This window comes from Nematolebias whitei, chromosome 2 (assembly GCF_014905685.2).
Source record: "Nematolebias whitei isolate Nwh7 chromosome 2, NemWhi1, whole genome shotgun sequence".
In the NCBI taxonomy this organism is placed as follows: Eukaryota; Metazoa; Chordata; class Actinopteri; order Cyprinodontiformes; family Rivulidae; genus Nematolebias; species Nematolebias whitei.
In genome coordinates this window covers 25,082,496-25,092,401 of record NC_056499.1, presented here as the reverse complement: position 1 = coordinate 25,092,401, position 9,906 = coordinate 25,082,496, and positions in this window count along the sequence as shown.

Below are 9,906 nucleotides of genomic sequence, written 5' to 3'. Positions count from 1 at the left end.
GGGGGGGGGGTTAATAATACCAGTTCACTGTGGAAGTAGGTACAGCAGAAAAACAAACCTGTTTAAATTAAGTCTATTGTTTAGAAAGAGGCGGTTTTCTAAGACGCATTGCCAAAAACCTCAAATTTTAAGTGTTTGTAGTTCAATTTAAATGTTCACATTAACTCTTACATGTGTTGATACATATTTATAATACGGTGAGCGCCTTCTGAAAAAATTACGTAATTCCACGAAAGATTTTGACTATTTAGCTGAGTCACTTGCAAGCACAGTTAGGTCGGCCATTTAATTATTTCAAACATGCGTAGTGCAAAACACATTTATCAAATGAATTTCCACCCCAAAAAGTATTGCCTGAGTAAATTTGACGTGTTTTCAATAAAACCTGTGCCAGCCTGCAGAAAGGCCGGTTTTTCATTTTAATTTACGCAGAGCGGCGCAGTCATTCAAACCAGCATCCACATTAAATTCAAATTAATGTTTGATATGGGTATTTTTCATTATATTTAAATAATATCAATTCAGCAGAAAATTAAATATTTCAAATGAAGACCATGTTCTTTCATTCTTTTCAGAGTTTTCCCTTTTTGTTCCCCCCTCTTCCAAGGATCATTAATAAATGTGTTGCAGAGACTCACGATCTGCCTTTCAAGTTCGTGCTTATGCTTTCTTATCTGCAAACCTATTCAAGTAAAGTCAGAACACAGAATGGTATTTAAAAAGTTTAAGTGAAACAATTTGCATCGGGAGTGCGTGAAAAGGCTAATGCATTCTCTCACTAAGCTCCCCACAATCGCTGTCATCCATTTTCAGCTCTGATTGTTTTCCACATGGATGCCCTCGCTCATTATTGCAAAATTATAAACATGAAGAATATCTCTGTATTAATATTTCTCCTTTTTGTAAAAGCTCAATCAACCATAATGTCCTAATTTTTTCTCTGCGAACCTCATTTTTTATTATCTCACTACTCAAGGAATGGATGTCCCAAAAGGGATTTATTTCATTTATCGGGATTATTGAATTAAATTAAACGAGACACTTCTCACAAGCTGAACGGCGGCACCTTATCCACTTAAAAGGAAGGCCTGCTCCTCACTTCTATTTAGGCAAACACATTAGGCAGCAAACGCCTTTTGTTGGCTGAGCCTGGGTTGCTGCATAATTTATTTGTTCATTAAGCAAAAGCACCGAAAGTGCTCGAGGTAAGTGGAAAAGGTCGTGTATTGAATGGATCTTTAATTAAGGTACTTTGCAACCACCGTTACACGACTGATGACATGTGCGTCACATTTGTTTACAAGCTGAATTAGCAGCCGGAAAAGACAGCGGCTACAAAAGCAACAATAGACAAGTTTTAGATAGCTATGATAAATGAGATGTTATATTTAACTTTTATTTTGGAGTTTCAAATTCATGCTTTTTGTTTTTGTGTAAGCACTAGTGACAGTGAGCTGTCATGAAGAAGAGAAAGCATCTCAAACACAAAAGCTTTGAATGTTTTTTTTACCCAGCGTCTGTCATACTTGTGTCTGGCAGCAGATGGCAGACTGTTTCCACCTTTAAACAGTCCGAACATGAGCACATGCTGAACTTCTGTACCCCGCTGCTGTGATGTTGGCTTCCCAGACCAAGATGCTCGTGCCTGTGAAACGCATTCCCATTAAAAAGGCATTTTTAAAGCCAACGCCAGTGCTATAACAATCATCTCCCTGAACTAAACCTCCACACAAACACACGCACAGACGACAGTGCGGCACTGCCACACAGGCAGACATGTGGCGGCTGCCACAAACAAAGGCCCCACGCTCTCCTCCCCATTCCTCTTCCCTTTCCCTCCACATGGTTACCGGCCGGCCTGCCATCGCCAATTACACCCACAACCCAGCGTGTGAGGTCTCACAGAGACCCCAATCACCACTAACAAGATCAAGGCTAACTCTCTATCACATCACAGAGACTACAAACACACAAACACCTGCATGTGCATGTGTGTGTGTGTGTGTGTGTGTGTGTGTGTGTGTGTGTGTGTGTGTGTGCAAACAGCCTGTCCCCCTCTCTTCACCCAGCCTCTCCTCCTCTGTTCCTGTCTGGCACACTCTGAAGTTCTAGCACATCTTGACGGGCTGTGGAAAACATATTTAGGAGCAACAAAAATAACAGGGTGACAATCACGCCACCACATGGTTTTCTCCTCTCGCTGCGAGTCAAAGGTCAAGATTTTGTTGGAGGCATTTGCAACACAAATACGCCGAGTTGTCTCGGTGTATTTTTATACAGTAATACTTGCGGTCGCCTAGAGCGGGGCTGTTTTAGAGACTTTTAAGGTGGTATTCGGAGTTACTTTATGTTTTTTTTTTTTTCACTTTGTTTTATCGCTTGTTCGGTGAGGAACTCGTCGCTCTTTTTCAAAACCGGGCATCTGATCTTGTGTTGTCCAAATCAGTCACTGCTGATTACAAGGGCGTACGTTTCACCCTTCTTATCAGACCTGGCAGATGCAGACAGGTTGGATGGTTGACAGAAAGAGAAACTCTACCTCCGTACCCTGATACAGTCATCAATACCCATGAGGCCATGTGTCATGCAGCCCGGCCTCCTGAGCGGGGAGGTTCGTATCCCTCCTGTGATAGGCGACCTCAGCGAGAGCCCGTGCTTCATGTCCTCACACCAAGCTCTGATGTGGCAGCTCGCTAAATAATTTGTGCTTCTTTACCGGGGTCATTGGATAGAAAATCTGGCCTCTGAATAATTAATTAAGACACAATCTGAGCAGCCGACTTCTGTTTCCTCCCCGTTTCAGGCAGATTGTCTGCCCCTGTCTCCGGCTCTCATACTGACTCGCTGCTTAATTCATCTAGATTGAACCCCCCCCCGACATAATTATGCTCTAGGCAGACCAGCATTAGGAGGATGTCCTGAACATGACCCACATGATATTGAAAAAGAAAACCGCACAGCAGCCGCAGAATCTATTTTCAATTTGGGAATAAATATATAACAAAAGCCTATTACCACCTCGTCTTTGTTTAGCCACGTAATTGTTTTTTCATTATTCCGAGAGCATTTGATATCCACACTGTAGGGTTGAAAGAGGCACAGTTGTCTGAGTTAGGCTGGATATGAGATTTTTATTGATACAGCTGTGTCTCAGATTTTTACAAATGCTGACAGAAAAACACCGAAGCCAGACTGTCAATCTGTTTATGAATACTGATAAGCACTGTTTAGGTAGACGCAGTATAATTACAATAGCTGGGTTTTGATTGGAGCAGGGTGGTTAGGGTAGTCTTTAATAAGTAGTTCAACATTTGAAGAAATGGAAAATAATACTGTTGATGAATCTAAAAGATTAAATTGACACACACATTAGAATGAAAAGGCCAAACACACGAAAAAGAAGATTTGACTGGGCTGCAGAAACAGTTTACGACACTATCTGCTCTAGGGATATTCAACTGGTGGCCCACGGGTGACTTCAATCTGGCCCACTTTACAAAAAACAAAAACAAACAAACAAACAAACAAAAAAAAAAAATATATATATATATTTTGGTTCTGGGTTTGGGTTCTGGTTATTGCGTTTATGATTCAATAAAATTAAATAAAAGATAATAGATCATTTTAAACGTTGGTTTATTTATATAATGATTTTAATCGCTGGATGTCCGGCCCCCGAGCTGTTGGCTTTCAGAAACTGCGGCCCTCTGAGCAGTTTTGTTGAATAGCGCTGATCTACTCTGTAAATATTGCACTATCAGTTGCCCATGTTCTTTTTGTTAGAAAAGCTTTTTTCCTTCCTGTCCTCTCAAACCCAGCTGGTCGTAGCAAATGGCCACTTGCCCTGAGCCTAGTTCTCATGGAGGTTTCTTGACGTTAAAAGGGAGTTTTTCCTTTCAACTGTTGCCATTGTGCTTGCTCAGGATGGGAGACTCCGATGAAATGAAGATTCGACAAGTCTGCCTTCCTTCCTTAGACAGAGAACTTTTACTACAGTAATTGGCTTTTTATGTATGTGAATGTTTCTGTTCAGTGCTCTGAGACAAATTCTGTTGTGATTTGGCGTTATATCAATAAAGTTAATTGAATTGAATCGAAACATTTGGGGACCACACAGTGTTGCCGTGTGCATTGTTTTGTCACTTCCACCTTCTACTGTAGTGTTTAAGCAGATAAAAGTAACCAGGTTGAACCGGCTAAGAAATTAGCTTTTTATTCTTATTTTCAGTCATTTTCTTTTGAATTTGAGCCCCGAGTCAAGCTAGCTGACTTGAACCTGATCTGAAAACAATCACACAACTCTAATTCAGGTGTCGGGCTAAGCTTCTCACAACCTTTGTTTATTAAGTTAGTTGGTGATACTTCTTTTTGTTTCTGTTTCTGTGATGTCAGTACTCCTTCACTACTTGTCCCGTCAGCCTGCCACGCCCATCTCCACCCGCCCCCTGTTCTCTGCCACAGCTGCATTCACTCCTCCTCATCAGACCGAGGCTTTTTTAGTTTGTTTGTCTTCACTTCAGTTTCAATCAAACATTACCGGTTTCCATGACAAGTTCTGTGCCGTGAACATTGTTTGCTGCCACGACAGCCCTTTGTTTTTATTTGTTTGATTTTTTTTTTTTTTTAACTAAACTTTCATCAAAGTTCATGCTCAATGATGCAGGTAAAAATCCAACAAAGTTAAGTCAGGTCAAGTGGTAAAGTTAACTTTGTTTTTAGCGTCCTTGTGTTTGTCTGCAGTCTTGGGTTCAAAATGTTTTAAACAATACAAAGCTAGCATTATGCTAGATGTAGCCTAAAGTTTTCTATCTAACCTTGTCATTGGAGTCAAATGTTTGCACTTTATCTTTGTGGAAAGTAAATCCATGTTTAATTTAAACACTTGAGATTCTTCTCCGAAATGTCACTAAACTGTGTGACCAGAATGTACTTTGCATCTCAGATTAGTTTTCAAGCACAGGATCTGTCTAATTGCACTCGGTCCCTTTATGTCACTGACTGAAATGAACTTCCAATATCTCTAATGGAATGTTTGTTTTTAAAAGCGATGAACTATTTCCAAAAAACTACATTTTTATTTTTTGTTTCTTCATTTTTTAGAGGCTCCTTATATACATTTTGTTTGTGATGTCTAATTCCAGAGCCTGAACTCTATGTGGCATCTCTGAAATTGTCAAATTACAGTCAGCAATTTCGGTTACAAAAAATATAACAATAAATAAACAAATAAAAAAATAAAAAAAAAAACAATCACCACAAAACTCCGTCAGGTGTCTGCAACCTGTGGCTCTGGGGCCAGATGTGTCTCTTTAGTCCCTCATCAGCGGCTCTTTGAAGCTTTGACCTAAAACTTAATGGAATTTAATTGTACTGATTTTTATACCTACAAAAGAAAAGGCTAGTTTTGGCAGTTTTATTGTCAAATTTTAGTCCAATTTTGCCCAATAACTACTAGCAAGATAAGATAAGAACTTTATTGATCCCGCAGGAAATAGTTGAAGTAGTAAGTAACTTAGTAAGTTTCTTTCGGGTGCTCCCTTCTTAAGGGGACACCACTTGCAAGAAAGATTTGGCAAATTGTTTTACACCAGATGCCCTTCCTGATACAACTTGGGCTCAAACCAAAACCTCAGGATTGTAAGATCATAGCACTGGCCAATACTTATTTATTGTTCCTCACATAGGCCTGCAGAGTTCAGTGTTTTGATTTTTATCAAAATCAGTATTCAGTATAATTATTTTCCTTCTTTACATTATGTTTTTTTTTCCCTTAAAATGTAAAAATATCAATAAATGTCAAAACTCATGATATAATTTTAGTTTTATAATGTCACTCCCACTGGCCAGAAATGCCCGCCTCCAACAAACTCAGTGGCCCATGGGCCATCAGTTGATAATCACAGTTGCAGCAGGTTTTGTGGCTCCAGACACGTTTTATTTAATGTGCAAAGGGGCAAAAATATCTCTTTTGATCAAAAAGGTTGCAGACCCCTGCTCTAAGTGTATAGTTATTACTCATGCCAGTGGGAAACACTTTTTTTAAAATCAAGAACACCTAGAGTAAGGCCCATGTCAACAAGACTCAGCTTCATAATTTTAGTCCCAGGAGCTGATACTGATTTTTCTTTATGCGTTCCTCAAATACTTTCCCTATCTGTAAATCTAACTCACACTTAACTCCCCTTGTGCTCATTAAAGATAGCCTTTCACTTGTGTTCAAATCATTGCATTGATTGACTCTCATAGTTTTTCCTTCTTCAGTTGTTTTGTAAAGATATGGCGTATGATCATGCTTTGGACAATTCTCCATGGTTTTCAGCGCTTGTGTCCTTTTAAAGCAGGCATGAGAGATTGGGCTATAAGTCTGGAGTGTATGGTAAAAAGGATGGAAAGAGACAGAGCTCTTTAAAAAATACACCAAGACAGGAAGAATGACACTTAGCCCTTAATCATCTCTGTGTCTGCAGGGATCCCCTGTACTTTTGTGTCTATTGCAGATAATGGTCTTTCCTTACTTGACAGCATGTCTTTGCCGAGCCAGAGCTCTGTTTAAGTGTATCAGGGTGACAAAGCGCTGCTAGATTCGGTGGTGTCACAGCTCATCATGTAGTGACACCGCTGACAGCTGTGGTGTTAAGACAGTGAGGCTGTTGAATGAAGTTCGAATAGATTCTAGTGCACTAGACCCAACTTCCATAACGATGCCTTCCCTTGGGATCGTGCAGCAGTATGCAATCCAATAACACCAGCTGGAACCACTGGACGACAGGAAGGGGAAGTAATGGAAATCTGGGAGTGCAAACCAAAACGCTGCCTCAGTTATTGGAGCGCATGGCTGCTAGGGTTTCGGGAGAAAAACCAGAGGCAAAAACAGTACAAGAATGACAATGTTGTTTGTGGGTTAGAGCTCTCACGTACTATAGTGCCTGGCAAGCTGTCCAAAATGTGCCGGCTCTTTCACATGAAAAAAAAAACTTGGAGGAAAGTCTCAGGCATGAGATATAACCACACCATCTTGAATCTGTCCAGTCCAATCACTGCTCTCCTATGAGCCTGTCAGAGGGGAACATGCCCCTGCCAGATCATCTGTTAGTTTTAAGGGACTTCCTGTTTGTCGAAATAGTTCAGACAAATTGCATAATGACAAATGGTGGGCCGAACATCGTAGGAGCACGTTGTCTCTGGACCTCAAACTCAGTTGCAACTAATTTAGCCTCAAACCTAAAACAAGCTGAACAACATGACAATGAGCAGCCTTTTTCTGTTTCCATGCTGGAAAAAAAAAAGTTTCTGAGGTTTGGCTGGTTGCGAGGAGAAGAAAACTTTTAGCTATCCACTTTCGGCTGGGTTGTGAGGAGTTTTTAGAAACTACCATTTAGCTTGAGCAAAAATGTTCTGTTGATCAGGATCTTCATTTTGATTATTATTTTCTACAAATGATAAGGAAATAATTGTGTTAAAGGGTTAATCCTAATTGTTGATGCTGGGTTTTGAAATGTTATAAACCATTATCAACCTAGTTGTTGTGGGTACTTTTAAAAATGATCTCAGTTTAAAGAAATATAGACTGAGACCCTGAGACTCAAGTGTATTTTGGTGTGCATATTTTACTTTTTTGTACAACTCCATATTATCATGCACACATAAATTGGGGCGCAAATTGGATGAAATAACACTTAACACATTGTTGTTACATGCAAAAATATAAATAACTGCAACTTTACTCTCAGTTACATTTCCCAGATACTGATTCCTCCTTGTAGCACAATCATAAAGCAAGTCATGCGCTGAACTGGCCAAACGTTGCACAACAAATACTCTGATGTGCAGTGCTCTGGCTGGTCATATCATAATTATTTTCCATATTTTGTGTTTTGTCAAAGTTCTGAGAGGCTAATGAAAACTGTTGCCTCTATAAGCAACATTTAAAAATCCACCCATTCATCTGTCTGTCTGCCCATCTGTTCATTTTTTTCCCACTTACCGTTTCCGCGGCTGCAGTGGAAGCAACAGGTTTGAGTGAATCCCAAACATCTATCGTCCCAGCAGTTCTAGCCAACTCCTCCTGGGAGATCCCATGATGTTCCCGGGACACAGGTGATATGCAGCTAAACACCTTCAGTAAGTTCTGGGTCTTCCTCGAGGTCTCCTCCCAACATGATATGCCTGGAAAACTTTCGTGGAGAGGCACCCAGGAGGCATCCTAATCAGATGCTCCAATCCTCTCACCTGACTCCGTTCAATGAGGAGGAGCAGCGACTCTTTGAGATACAGCAGGATGGCAGGGCTCCTCATCCTATGTTTGTCTGAGCCTGGTGTTCATCACTTTAACATGATGGCGTTCCAAGTTGTTTTGCTTGTACTGGATCTGTGCCAACAGGAAATTAAGATAACAGCAAGAAAAATGATTTCCTAATCAACATGGAAAACAATAGACACAATTGCCTTATACTTCTTTAGCAGGAAACTGACGGCTGAAAAGATTTTGCTATTTATAACAAACTAACTAACTAACCCTTAAAAACCCCCAAAACATATTAATATCTATACAATTTCTATTTTATGGAATATAAAATTTTCTTTTATTACTATTTTATTTTACTAACCTTTATTTACCAGACAAATCCGATCGAGATCACGTATCTCTTTTGAAAGGGAGGCCTGGGCTTGAAGACAGCCTAACATGCAAGTTGTTAAGCTTTCTAAAGATATGTGACAAAAGTTCAATGACCTTCATACCACAGAAAGGCCAACTTTGGCAATCGTGTTCAAACAATGTAGTGCGATGTTGCAACTGACTGCTTCTATTTTACTGCTTAACTATTATAGAACTGTAATAAATGTTGTGGTAACTTGTTTCATCCACTGGCCATTAGTAAGTTGTGATCATTTTCTAATTCCAGTCTAGGCCTCACTTTCTATGTCTCTGATCACATCAAGCATCTAATTTGCTCAGTGAATCTGTGCTCCTGTTTACTGATGCAGAGACTTGATATATCATGGAAAATTAGGTTGATTTTAATAAAATACCCCATCCCACTGTATAATCCACATGTGCTTACAGTATAGAAAAGGTTTTGGGCTCATCGGAAGGCCACTATAACATGTCTATTAAAGCAGTGGTTCTTAACGTGGGGTCCCCAAACCCCCATGGGTCCGCGAGCCGGTGCTTGGGGGTCCCCCCCACCCAAAAAAAAAAAAAACTTCTTTCCTTTTTTTTTTTTTTTTTTTTAACAAACGTAGATGTTTAACAACCTGTTAAAATACAACAAAAACAGGAAATCACATCTACCGGAACTTTATTAAAAATTTTCTTGGGGAGACCCCCACCCCCCACGGTCCGCCTGCTATTTGCGTTCCTGCATTGGTTTACAAATGAAGCCCTGTTACTTGGTATGATTACTACTCGTATGATTCTGTTCATTTTAATGTAAAGTGTTTTCTGTAATAATTTGAAGAAGCGGCAATACATTTATTATGTTCATTGTGTGAATAGGTAAAGTTTTAAAGTGGTTTTTAATGCTGTTAATTTTCTCAAAACTGTAAATTTGGAAATTGAAATGAAAAATGTTGTTAGTTAAGTGTGTCTTGAATTAAAATACATCATGTTTAAAAGTATAACAATTGTATTAACACTATTAAAGAACAGGTCTTAAGTATTTATTGTGCACAAATAATTCAATTGCATTAATGAGACAAATTGAAGAAATTTATTTAATAAACATGAGGGTAATGGTGGTGGTGGTGGTGGTGGGGGGGTGTCCCAGAAACTTTTTCCTCCCCTGTAAGGGGTTCATGGACCCAAAAAGTGTGAGAACCCATGTATTAGAGTTTATGGTCAATAAGCAGATAGGAAGCTGGATAAACTGTCTTACACAGGTCCCTAAATAAATAAATAAATAAATA